Source organism: Ursus arctos, chromosome X (assembly GCF_023065955.2).
Source record: "Ursus arctos isolate Adak ecotype North America chromosome X, UrsArc2.0, whole genome shotgun sequence".
Classification (NCBI taxonomy): Eukaryota; Metazoa; Chordata; class Mammalia; order Carnivora; family Ursidae; genus Ursus; species Ursus arctos.
Window position 1 is genome coordinate 70,471,443 of NC_079873.1, and position 12,913 is coordinate 70,484,355.

The window sequence follows — 12,913 nt, forward strand, 5'->3', positions numbered from 1 at the left end:
AAATGTAATTTGAGTTTTAAAATTCTTCAGTAAAAGATGAACAGAAGGTAAAAATATGAAAGATTCCAATAGCTACAACTATTTCATGAATAGCTTCACAAAATATTACAATATAAAATGGAAAATTCTAAAGAAAAATGTAGTATATATAAATACATATTATTGACCTAAATTAAAGCATTTTTTAAGTAAACAAACTTAAGAGACTAAGTGAATAAGAAGAGAGACAATACCATGTAAATTTTTAAAGCAAAATTTCCTCCTTTTTTATTATTATAGTAAATCCAAACTGTTGACCAAAGACAAGAAAAATAGATCAGAAAAAATAATGCCATCCATAACAATTTATATTTTTCTTTGTTTTAAAGTTAAATACATCATTTTTGTTGAAAAATTTTTGTTGAAAGAACAGTTTTAGATTTCATACGAACAATTTATAGTAAAAATTGTTGTTCTGTATGAAAGATAAAATTTTAGGATTTTTCATAAAGCAGTTGTTTAGTTAAAATTGTGTAAAGAAATGAAATATTTGATAACTCAGACCTATAATCTAATAAAAAGACAGGGCTAGTGAATAGCATTCAACAAGTCCCACTCTTAAAAATGGAACTAAAAACAAAGAAACTAGAAAAGTTGTGTTTTGAACTATATTTACTTGGTTTACTATGATCAAAATCTCCATTACTAGGGTTTCATGCATGCTAACTTAAAGAGTACAGCTTAGACTAAAATAACTGGCAGGTAAACTCTTAGCTAAATGGGAAGAAGGAAAAATTTAATGCACAAATGTAAGGAGAAAATAATAAATTCAAATTTAAAAAATTTATTGTTTCATGTTTTAACCTTGGATTATTCCAGTATCTCAGATGTTCTCCATGTATAAATATATAATTCACATTACTTAATTGGGTACTAAGACAAACTTCTTCAGCACTCCATACGGGCTGCTTCTTCAGGAACAACTTCAGCATAAAACCCATTCCAAGCAGTGGCAAATCTGGACTGATTTAGAATCTTTTAGTTTCTTTGTTCTTTGGTCTTTCTACCATCTGCTAAGAATGGGTGTTTTACAGAAGAGTGTGTTTGCCCTAAACACAGATTGCCCCTTTGGTTGAGAAGCAAGGATTTGACCTCTGACCTAAATAGGCAATAATTGTTCAAACTCAGTGCGACTGTACAGTTAGAACAGGGCCAAGTGATGGGTGAGATGACAAGCTGCCGAACTGACTGGCAAAAAAAGCCATAAGCATTGGACCCACAAACAAAATATGAATTGCTATGGGGGTGGTTTGAAAAACACAGTTTTATTGTTGTAGCTTGCCTGAGTGAAGCTAGTGTTGAGGCTGGCCTAGAAATATCCACTCCTTTTAGCTGGGCCAATAACCTGGCAGATTTCATTGCAGTAGTTTAGGCCAACGGATTGAAGATCTAAAACAAATGTTTTCTTTCAAGAAATTTCTTCTTTTTGGGAATATACTAAGTAAGATGTACTAACTTCAGAGATTTGTCAGAGACTTAATTTGTATGGGACTATATGACAAATGGCAGTGGTAATGGCAGAGATATCTTCTTGGATAGGGAACTGATATTTGTAAAGGAGGGAAGGAGTTAATGGGAAAGAGTAAGCAGAAGCAACAACAATCATGGGTGATAATAGTTTAATAGGCATGTCAGCCCAAAAAATGCCAAATATTTTAGACTTGAGAAAGAGAAGAGAAGTGGCAGGACAGAGTAGAAATAACAGAGCAATAATAGGAAGCATTTCTATAATCAGCACTTGGATATAATTCTAGAGATGCACAAATTCAAGGTTAGGATAAAAAGGGAAATACTAAATTTGAGGCAGGTTTTTGTTCCATTGTTTTGAGCTGAAGCTGCTCACTATCTGACACCTTCTTTTTCCAGTTTTTTTTTTTAAAGATTTTACCCATTTATTTGACAGAGATAGAGACAGCCAGCGAGAAAGGAAACACAAGCAGGGGGAGTGGGAGAGGAAGAAGCAGGCTCATAGCAGAGGAGCCTGATGTGGGGCTCGATCCCACAACACCGGGATCACGCCCTGAGCTGAAGGCAGACGCTTAACCGCTGTGCCACCCAGGCGCCCCTCTTTTTCCAGTTTTTATGAGAAAGCTGTCTCCTTTATGTCATCGGGGACTTCAGAAAAGTTTTGAGAAACCTCAGTTTAGGGGCTCTGGTTAAAGTAGAAGTTGAGTTTTTAAGAGGTGCATATTTCTTTAGCTGCAACACAAGGAACCAAAGATGTATCCCTTGTAGCTTTGCTGTCCTGTTAGTGATAAGGAGGACCTGCTCGAGGTCTTTCCAGGGGGGCACCAGAGCAGTTTTTTTTGTTGGTGTCTATTCCAGTAGATTAAGTGAACTGATTACAAGTCCAGAAAGTAGGGTGGCTTCTTCAGAAAGATGAATTGACCCTGTTGGTGATAGGTCTGCGTATATTGCATTAGTCCTTTATATTACTGGGCAATATTTTCCTGCAACAAAGTAGAGCTTAAAACAGGGGTGTAGTTTCTAATCTCTTTCGTCTGCCTGTGACAAACACATAGGTCATAATCTACGTTTGTTATTAGGGTCAATGGGACAAGCTTAGGCCCAGGTAGTTTAATGTCTTCAGAAAGCTTAGCAAGTTTTGATTTTAAAGTATTAGCTCTTTTTATTTTTCCTGAGAAGTGAGCATAGTAAGGACAATATAATTTTTGACCAGCAGGCAACACATTACAAAATTCCTTAATTATGGTCCTGGTAAAATGAGTAGCTCTTTACTAGAAAGTTAAGTAGGAAAAACAATCTAATCATTTTTTCAGCCACAATAAAAATAGCTTCCTTTCAGCGAGTTTGGAAAGCCTTTCACCATTTAAAAGAGCAGACAATGATAAGCACATATTCAAAGTCTTGTGATGTAGGGTGTTGTATAAAGTCCATTTGAGAATATTCAAAGGTTCCCTTGTGGTTCCTATCTATGTCCTACCTTTACCAAGTTTTCTAGAGTTATGAGTCTGGTAGGTAAGACATACAGTGGAGGTCCTTATCTGCTATAAAATTAAATCCTCCCCTTTAATGTTGTTCCAGAAGAGTTTTTATGTTTTCTTTACTGTGAAGGGTCATAGTGTGCACATTTTTTCCCCAAGATCCATTTCAGAGTGTCTGGAGAGACTAATCAGTCATCTTGCTACCTCTATAACCATTGGTTTAGAGAGCACACCGAGATTTCTCCAGTTATCTTTTTTCACAATCTGATCATTGTGATTTCAGTTTGCTCATAAACTTCATAAAGTGATCTGGATTAATCAGATCAACTTTAATTTACTGACTTAATTAAACCTGGGTAAGAGTAACTTGGTTAACATACTGGTCTGCTGAGATATTTCTTTTTCCTTCACGAGTTTATTCTCTAGTATGAGCTTCAGTGTTAATTACAACCAACTTTTTAGGGACAAACGAGGCATTTAATAAAACTCAAACTTGCTCACTGTGCTTAATGGGAGCACCATCGGCAGTTGAGAAACCACGTTGCCTCCATAATATTTGGAAACACAGCCAAAGCATATGCTATTTATGTTAGCTATTTCATCCTTTGCTAGCTGACAGGATCTAGTCAAGCTAGTTTATCTAGTTGTGCTGGTTTGACTTCAGAAAAGGGATTATTCAATAAATTCTTGGAAAGTGATAACAGTATATCCAGCTTGAAAATATTCTGTTCATTCTTAAGATGTGACCCATCTACAAGGAATTAAAAGTCTGAGTCTAACAAAGGAGTTCAGAGTGAGGCAGGAAACATTTTTGAGTTAATGCTAAACAATTACTTTCTCTGAAAGAGGGGAAAAGATAGGTAACTGGATTAAAGGTATGACAACTATGGATGTGTTATGATTCACCTTGCCCTTTGTTGGATCTGCTGTTCTCTTCCATTAAATGGTATCAGATGTCAAAACATTCCACACAGGAACCACTGAGAGCAAGTGATTCAAAGGTTTATTACTCTTTCAGGAATTGGCAAAGTAAGGGGAATCCCTGGGCGAGTGCCAACCAGTCAGAGGACCCTCTAATATCCAGAAGGAGAGATGGAAAGAGCCTCGTAGGCACATTTATAGGACTGGTGCTCATGGGTGGGATTTTGTTGAATAATGTTAGGGGTGATACTAATTTCAAATCACCTACCCCTTTTGGGGGGATGAAAAATCAAAGGGATAGTACCCTTAATGTTTTGGGATTTAGGGTTCCTAGAGTAATAAAAGAAGAGGCTACGTGGATTGTATAATGACTCATTAAAGTTCTATATTTTTTCCACATCTGTAGATGAGGTAGCCTAGAGGACATTAGATATTAAGGCAAACTCAGAAAATTTAGGTAATTCTAGAGTAAAACAGACTTAGAGACACAAGAGTCCAGAGTAGTCAAGTGGAACCACATAATATGGTATATTTGACTTTCAGAGTCTGGGGAATCAAGAAAAAAATCCTTTGAATATGCACCTAATAGTAGGTAACCATTGAGCAAATTTTACCCATTGATCTAATTTTAATAAATTAGTAGAGGTGGAAAGACTTAGAAAAAAGTCATCTGGAGAAGTTAAGGTTCCCTAGGAGACAGGCAGTGTGAGAGTGGACAGAGAAATGAGAAAGAAAAATTGTGTTTGGTAAGTCCCAACACCAAGAACTTTTTATTGCTGAGAAAGGGTGGTAGGAAATTAGGAGAGATTATTGGTGGACAGTGTGGCTCTAATGTCTACTAAAAACAAGATTGGATAGTCATTTACTAATATGGCTATTTCTCCTTGTTGATCCAGAGACAGTTAGGGCACAGGAGGAAGCCTTCCTCAGAGAGAAATTACTCTGTTTCTGATTAAGTAGCCTGTTGAGTGGCTTGTTTACTGGCCAAAGAAAGACAGCTATGGACCCAGTAGCCTTTTTATTTGTAATATCTTCAAGTATCGATCCTTACCTGCATTGTGTCTATCAAACTGTTTTAAAGTGACAGTGCTATGATTTTGCAGTGTGTGGTTTTCTCTATGTTTATTATGCTATCCTCAAAACACTGGGCCATATGGTCTTCCAGCCTATATGATGCTTCAAAATAGCATGTATTTTAAGCTAAGGGCCACTAACAAAAAGGTGAAGGTTGCCTGTGGCAGTGTTAATGTGAATGTCAAACCCTGAGTATTTCCTAAATGTGGTTTCCCGTTGATGTCTAAAATTAAGAGACAGATTAATTTGTTGACAGAGTTGGATTATTCCCCAGTCAATCTGAGGGGAAATCCCCAGGAATTGCCTTTAAAAAACTTTCTTCTATCCCCAATGCTTTCACTTATTTGAAGGGGAAGGGATAAAGGCTCTACTCTAAGGGTTAAAAGAAACTGGGAAAGGGAAGAAGAAGAAGAAAAATAATGGAGGCTGAGGAGCGCCTCTCCCGGAGACTAGAAGAGTGGCACTATAAGGTGCAGAAACAGAGTTAAGAGCAGGTCTTTGGGGAGAGAGAAGGCGGAAGTTGTTTTAAGAGAGGTCTCATAAGAACTAGGAAGATCAGTAGGAGAAGAAAGGGATAAAGAAAGGGGGGGTAATCAGAAGAGAGAATGAAGCATGAGAGACTATGGACGCTGAGAAACAAACTGAGGGCTTCAGAGGGGAGGGGGGGTGGGGGAACGGGATAGGCTGGTGATGGGTAGTAAGGAGGGCACGTATTGCATGGTGCACTGGGTGTTACATGCAACTAATGAATCATGGAACTTTACATAAAAAAAATCACTGGTTGTAAGGACTCACACACACACAAAAAAGAGAGGCCTCAATAGATTTGAATTGTTTTCTTTTCTCAGCTTCTTTGTACTAGTTAAAGAAAGTTGCCCATTGTTAGTTGGCTATTTTATTCTCTTTTTGTTTTAAGGCACCATGAAAGGAGCCACGAATTTCAAATTTATGTTCCCTGAGGTCACTACTTAGCCCATGATAAGAGATTACAGATAGAAGAAGGCAGAAAGGCCTTTTTGTACCTTAGGACAATTATCTAATTCTCTGCTTGGAAATATATTCCAGAAAGATTTAAAGGAAACAGAGGTAGTGCCTTTAGTCAGACAGTAGGTTAACCTTTTCAAAGATTCAAAGCCACAATCTCTGTGTTGCAGGAAAACTTCAAGCACAGGAGTAGGAGGAAGCCTGAACACCATACCATACCTACTTGTAGTTCCAGAAAAGGGAGGATGCCTGAGTTCCTTGATCAACTTTGTCCTAGTGTGAAACCTCAGCAGGAGAAGGGTTCAGTCAGACCGGCTCTGCATCACAGAACAAAATTGTCAAGAAAAAAATATTGAAGTGACTCAAATAGATGTTAAGAATTTATTTAAGTGATGTACATCAGAAAGCAACTTAAGACCTGGCAACTCCAAACCAAAGCAGACTTGGAGTTTTTATACGGTGAGAAGAAAGAGGTGTGTGACTGAATTTGTTCTCTATCACTGTGTAACAAACTACCACAAATTAAGACTTAACAACTTAAGACAACACATATTTATCATCTCACAGATTCTGTGGGTCAGGATTCTGAGCATGGTTTAGCTGGGTTCTTCCATTCAGGTTCTCACAAGATTGCAGTCAAGGAGTCAGCTAATCTACATTCTTTTCTGAAGCTTGAGAGTCTCCATCTCACATGATTGCTGGCAGAATTCAGTTCCTTGTCATTGTAGAACTGAGGCTTTTACCTCCTAGAGGCTGTCCTGAGGTCCTGGCCATATAGACCTTTCCATAAGCTGTTCATATTATATCAGCTTGCTTCTTCAAGGTCAGCAAGAAAGCCTCTTGCTCCATTCTGTGAAAATGAATTCTTCTATAATATAATCAAGGGAGAAACATACCATAACCTTTTGTCATATTTTTATTGGTTAAAAGCAAATCAAGGATTCTGTCTGCAATAAAGAGATTATATAAGGGAGTACATCACTGGAATTCACCTGGGAGTATGTCTGCTACAGTGATTGTGGTCTTGCCCAAGGTTTTAATTTTTTGTTTGTTTGTTTTGCCTTGCTTTTGTTTTTGTTTGTTTTGTTTTGTTTTATCTGTAACTTCTACAAAAGTTACAGCTTGAATGGTTGGAGAGATTTTCAGTTTTTCATGCTGTCTGCTAGGGATTGTTGGTACAATCTCATTTTTGCTGCTGTGAGAACAATTCGATAGAAAGCTATCTTTATAAGATGTGAAGGCTATCTGTTAACTTTCTAATGCCAGTTGAAGCTCAGAAGAAAGTGAGATAAAAAGTGAAAAAAAAATACTAGTAGAAGAGAAGACAGAGAAAAAAGAAAGAAGGCAAAGGTAGAAGCAAGGAAAACTGGGGCTTGTTTTAATTCTTTTACAGTGCCAAATAAATGTTCATGTTTTATTTTTTTTTATTTCAGTGCACTTGACACACAATATCATATTAGTTTCAAGTGTACAAATAGTGATTCAACAAGTTTATAGATTATGTTATGCTCACCACAAGTGTAGTTATCATCAGTCACCATACAACACTGTTACAATATCATTGACTGTATTTTTTTATGTTGTGCCTTTTATAACTGTGACTTATTCATTCCATAACTAGAATCCTGTATCTACCACTCCCCTTTACCCACTTTCCCATTCCCCCAACCACCTCCCCTCTGGCAACCATCAGTTTGTTCTCTGTATTTACAGATCTGATTCTGCTTTTTGTTTATTCATTTGTTTTTTTGTTTGTTTGTTTTTAGATTTCACATATAAATGAAATCATATGGTATTTGTCTTTCTCTGTCTGACTTATTTCACTTAGCATATTACCCTCCATCCATGTTGTTGGAAATGGAATGATCTCATCCTTTTTATGGCTGTGTGATATTCCATTTGTGTGTGTGTGTGTGTGTGTGTGTGTGTATATATATATATATATATATATATATATATATATATATATATATATCACTTCTTCCTTTTCCAGTTGTCAGTTGTCTATTGATGGACACTTAGATTGCTTCCATATCTTGCTGTTGTAAATAATGCTGCAATAAAGATAGGTGTTTTTTTTTTCTCCTCTCTTGTTTCTGATTTTATGTATTTGGATACTTTTCTTTTCTTGATCAGTCTGGCTAAAGGTTATTAATTTTATTTATCTTTTCAAAGAAGCAGCATTGATTTTTGCTTTCTCTCTCTCTCTCTCTCTTTTAGTCTCTGTCATTTCTTTCTGCTCTGATCTTTATTATTTCTTTTCTTTTACTCACCTTGGGCTTTGTTTATTCTTCTTTTTCTAGCTCCCGTAGGTATAAGGTAAGATTATTTATTTGAGCTTTTTATTTGTTCCTTAAGGTAGGTCTGTATCACTATGTATTTCCCTCTTAGAACTGCTTTTGCTGCATCCCAAAGGTTTTGACCTGTTGCATTTTCATTTTCTTTCTTTTTTTTAAAAAGATTTTATTTATTTATTTGACAGGGACAGCCAGCGAGAGAGGGAACACAAGCAGGGGGAGTGGGAGAGGAAGAAGCAGGCTCCTAGCAGAGGAGCCTGACATGGGGCTTGATCCCAGAACACCGGGATCATGCCCTGAGCCGAAGGCAGACGCTTAATGACTGCGCCACCCAAGCGCCCCAGCATTTTCATTTTCATTAAGTATTTTTTTCTTTTATTTCTTTGTTGACCCATTGATTGATTAGGATCATGTGGTTTAACCTCCACATGTTTGTAGGGTATTTTAGTCCTTTTTCTTATGATTGATTTCTTGATTTACACCATTGTGATTGGAAAAGATGCATGGTATGATTTCAATCTTCTAAAATTTATTAAGGCTTGTTTTGTGTTCTAACATGTGACCTATTCTGGTTAATGCTCTGTATGCACTTGAAAATAATGCATATTCTATTGTTTTTGGATGAAATGTTCTGTATATATCTGTTATGTCCATCTGGTCTAATGTATCATTCAAAGACACTGTTTCCTTATTGTTTTCTGCCTGGATGATCTATTCATTGATGTAAGTGGGGTGTTAAAGTCCCCTACTATTATCATAGCACCATAAATTTCTCTATTTATGTTCATTAATATTTGCTTTATATACTTAGGTGATCCAGTGTTGTTTGTGTAGATATTTATAATTGTTATATCCTCTTGTTGGGTAGATACCTTTATCATTATTTAATGCCTTTCTTTGTCTGTTGTTACAGTCTTTGTTTTAAAGTCTACTTTGTCTGATATAAGTATCGCTACTGTGGTTTTTTCTTTGCTTCCAAATGCACAATAAATGGTATTCTGTTCCTGCACTTTTAGTCTGTATCTGTCTGTAGGTCTGAGATGAGTTTCTCATAAACAGCATATATATGGGTCTTATTTTTTGTTTTTTGTTTGTTTGTTTCGATTTGGTTTTAATCCATTCTGCTACTCTGTGTCTTTTGACTGGAGTATTTAGGCCATTCATATTTAAAGTAATTATTGATAGGTATGTGCTTGCTGTCATTTTGTTATTTGTTTTCTGGTTGTTTTGTGGTTCTTCTCTGTTCCTTTCTTCTTCTCTTGGTCTCTTTCTTTGTGATTGACAAATTTCTGTTGTGTTTTGTTTGGCTTTCTTTTTTGTGTTCATCTTCTGTAGGATTTGGGTTCATGGTTACCATGAAGTTCTTATATAACATAACTATATAGCAGTATATATTAATTTGGTAGTCATTTAAGTTCAAACACATTCTTTAAAAAAAACCTTCTATTTTTCTCCCTATTCCAAGTTTTTCTATATTTTATGTATATGTTGTCATATTTTACATATGTTATTTATAACTTTCTTACATCTAATTACAGCTATTTCTTTTCCGCTTAAATAAGTGCCTTTAACATTTCTTGAAAGGCTGGTTTAGTGGTGATAAAACCTTTTATCTTTTGTTTTTCTAGTAAACTCTTAATCACTCCTTTAAATCTAAATGATAAACTTGCCAGTAGAGTACTCTTGGCTGTAGGTATTTTCCTTTCCACTTTTTGAATATATTATCCCTTCTTTATGTCCTTATGTCCCTTTGGGATTGCAAAGTTTGTGCTGAAAGATCAGCAGTTAGCCTTACACATTTTCCCTTACACAAAAAGTAATTTTTTGTTTTTCTCGTTGCTTTTAAAAATATCTCTTTATCTTTAGACTTTGAGATTTTAATTATATTGTGTTGTGGTGTGGACATCCTTGGTTTCCTTTTATTTGGAACTCTTTGTGCTTCTTTGATCTTGATGTCTATTTCCTTCCCAAGGTTAGGGAAGTTTTCAGCTATTATTTCTTCAAATATGTTTTCTACCCCCTTCTCTTTCTTCTTCTTTTTCTTCTGGAACTCCTATAATGTGAATGTTTGTTTTCTTGATGTAGTCCAAGAGAGCTCTTAAACTACCCTAATATTTATTTATTTATTTAAGATTTTATTTATTTATTTGAGAGAGAGAGAGCAGGGAGGAGGGGCAGAGGGAGAGAGATGCAGACTCCCTACTGAGCAGGAAGCTTGACACAGGGCTCGATCCCTGGACCTGGAGATCACAACTTGAGTCAAAGGTCTGAGCCTTAACTGAGTAAGCTACCCAAAAGCCCCACTATCCTCATTAAAAAAAAGTCTTTTCTCTTTTTGCTGTTCAACTTGGGTGTTTAACATTATACTGCCTAACAGATTGCTGACATGTTCTTTTGCATCTGCTAGTATACTGTTGATTCCTGCTAGTGTGTTTTCAATGTCAGTTATTATATTCTTTAACTCTTTAACTTTTTTATTGGTGCTTTATTTATATTTTCTAGTTTTTTATTGAAGGTCTCACTGAATTCTTTTGATTTTCTTTCCAGACTGGTGAGCATGTTTATGACCATAACTTTAAATTCTTTATCAGGCATATTGCTAATCTCCATTTCATTTAGTTCTTTTTCCCAGGTTTTGTCTTGTTCTTTCTTTTGGAGAATATTCTTCTGTCTCCCCATTTTGCTTGACTTTCTGTTTGTTTCTATGGATTAGGTGTAACAGCTACTTCTCCTAAACTTGAAGGAATGGTCACACGTGTGGTTGTCCCCATTTAGACTGTGCATGGTTGCTGACTTTTGCTTGCTAGCTTGAACTATGCCTTGGGTGGGCTAAAGGTCCTGGGGCTTTCCAAACAGTGGGTGCAATGTCAGGACAGTTGAAATTGAAGTGGATGCAGGCTGGGGTGTCCTGGGTTCTTTGTATTGAAAGCACCTTGGTGAAACAGCTGAAGCTGAAATGGGTGTAAGTCAGGATGCCTTGGGCCACTCTGTGCAGAAGATGCCCTGGCAGTGTGGCTGGAGGTGAAGCAGGGTGTGGGCTGCTAGGTCCCTGAATTGGGTGCAAGCAGGAGTGTTCCATGGTGCTTAGCATGGGGGGGGTTGCCCTGGCAGAATGGCTGGAACAGATGAAAGACAGACTGGAATTTGGGGGGGGGGGTACTCCAAGCAGTGGGCACCCTCAGAGGGCAACTGGATCTGAGGCAGATGTCATCTGAGAGATTCAGGAACACTCTGCACCAGCAGTGAAAGCCATCTAGAGTTGAAGTGGAATGGGCCTGGAATGTTCTGGGTTGCTTTGTATCTGTGTCACCTTGGCATGAAGGCTGGAGCTATAGTAAGCTCTAACCAGGTTTGTCTCAGTGTGCACTACCCTGAGGCTGCCTTGTTGAGACAGTTGGCACTGATGTGGGTTATGGGTCTTAAGATCACTGAGGCAATGGGACAGTTGGGGCAACCACATGGAACACTGGTGCTTTCAAGGAGGTAAGGTGGAGCACAGACCATGTACATCAGCCCCTTTAACCAAGAGTGCTCCAACAGCACCACAGTCATGTGGTAGAGTTCTAGGTTTGGTTTTTTTTTTATTTTAAAATTTTATTTATTTATTTGAGAGAGAGAGAGAGCTTGAGGGAAAGCATGAGCAGGGGGGGCTAGGGGCAGAGGGAGAGGGAGAAGCAGACTCCTTGCTGATCAGGGAACCTAATGCAGGGCTCATCCCAGGACCCCGGGATCATGACCTGAGCTGAAGGCAGATGCTTAACCAACTGAGCCACTAAGGCACCCCTAGGTCTGGCTCTTTTATATGGCCATTGCTCTTTTTAAACTATGGTTTTTTAAAGAAAGAAAGAAAATTTTAAAAAGAAAAAAATTATAAATAAACAAAAAATAAATAAAAAGAAGAAATGCTAAGATTGTGGCTTATTTTTATCAATAAAACAAAATTATCATGTTTTGGAATGATTTTAGATTACCAAGTGTTGAAAACATAATACAGAGCGTTTCATATACTCTTCCCTCAACTTCCCTTTACTTAACATCTTACAAAACTGATGTCTTATTTATCAAAACTAAGAGATTAGAATTAGTACACCAATATTAACTAAACTACAGACTTTATTAAGATGACATCAGTTTTCTGTTTGTTTTTTACTAATATTTCAGGAGATAGAGGGAGCTAGATGACCTAAGAGGACCCTAGGCAAAGAAAGACAATTATCATATGGTTTCACTTATTTGTGTAACATAAGGAATAACATGGAGGACATTAGAAGAAGGAAGGGAAAAATGAAGGGAGGGGGAATCAGAGGAGGAGATGAACCATGAGAGACTATGAACTCCAGGAAACAAACTGAGGGTTTCAGAGGGGAGAGGGGTGGGGGGATGGGTTAGCCCTGTGATGGACATTAAGGAGGGCACATATTGCATGGAGCACTGAGTGTTATAATCATGGAACACTATATCAAAACTAATGATGTACTGTATGGTGACTAACACAATATAATAATAATAATAATAATAATAATAATAATAATAAAAGAAAACAAATGAGCACAGGAAGAGAGAGAGAGAAAAGAGGACCCTAGGCTTGCCCCATCCTTTGAACACAGCTAGGTAACTATCAAATCATTCTGAATACCCAAGAAATTGCCCTGA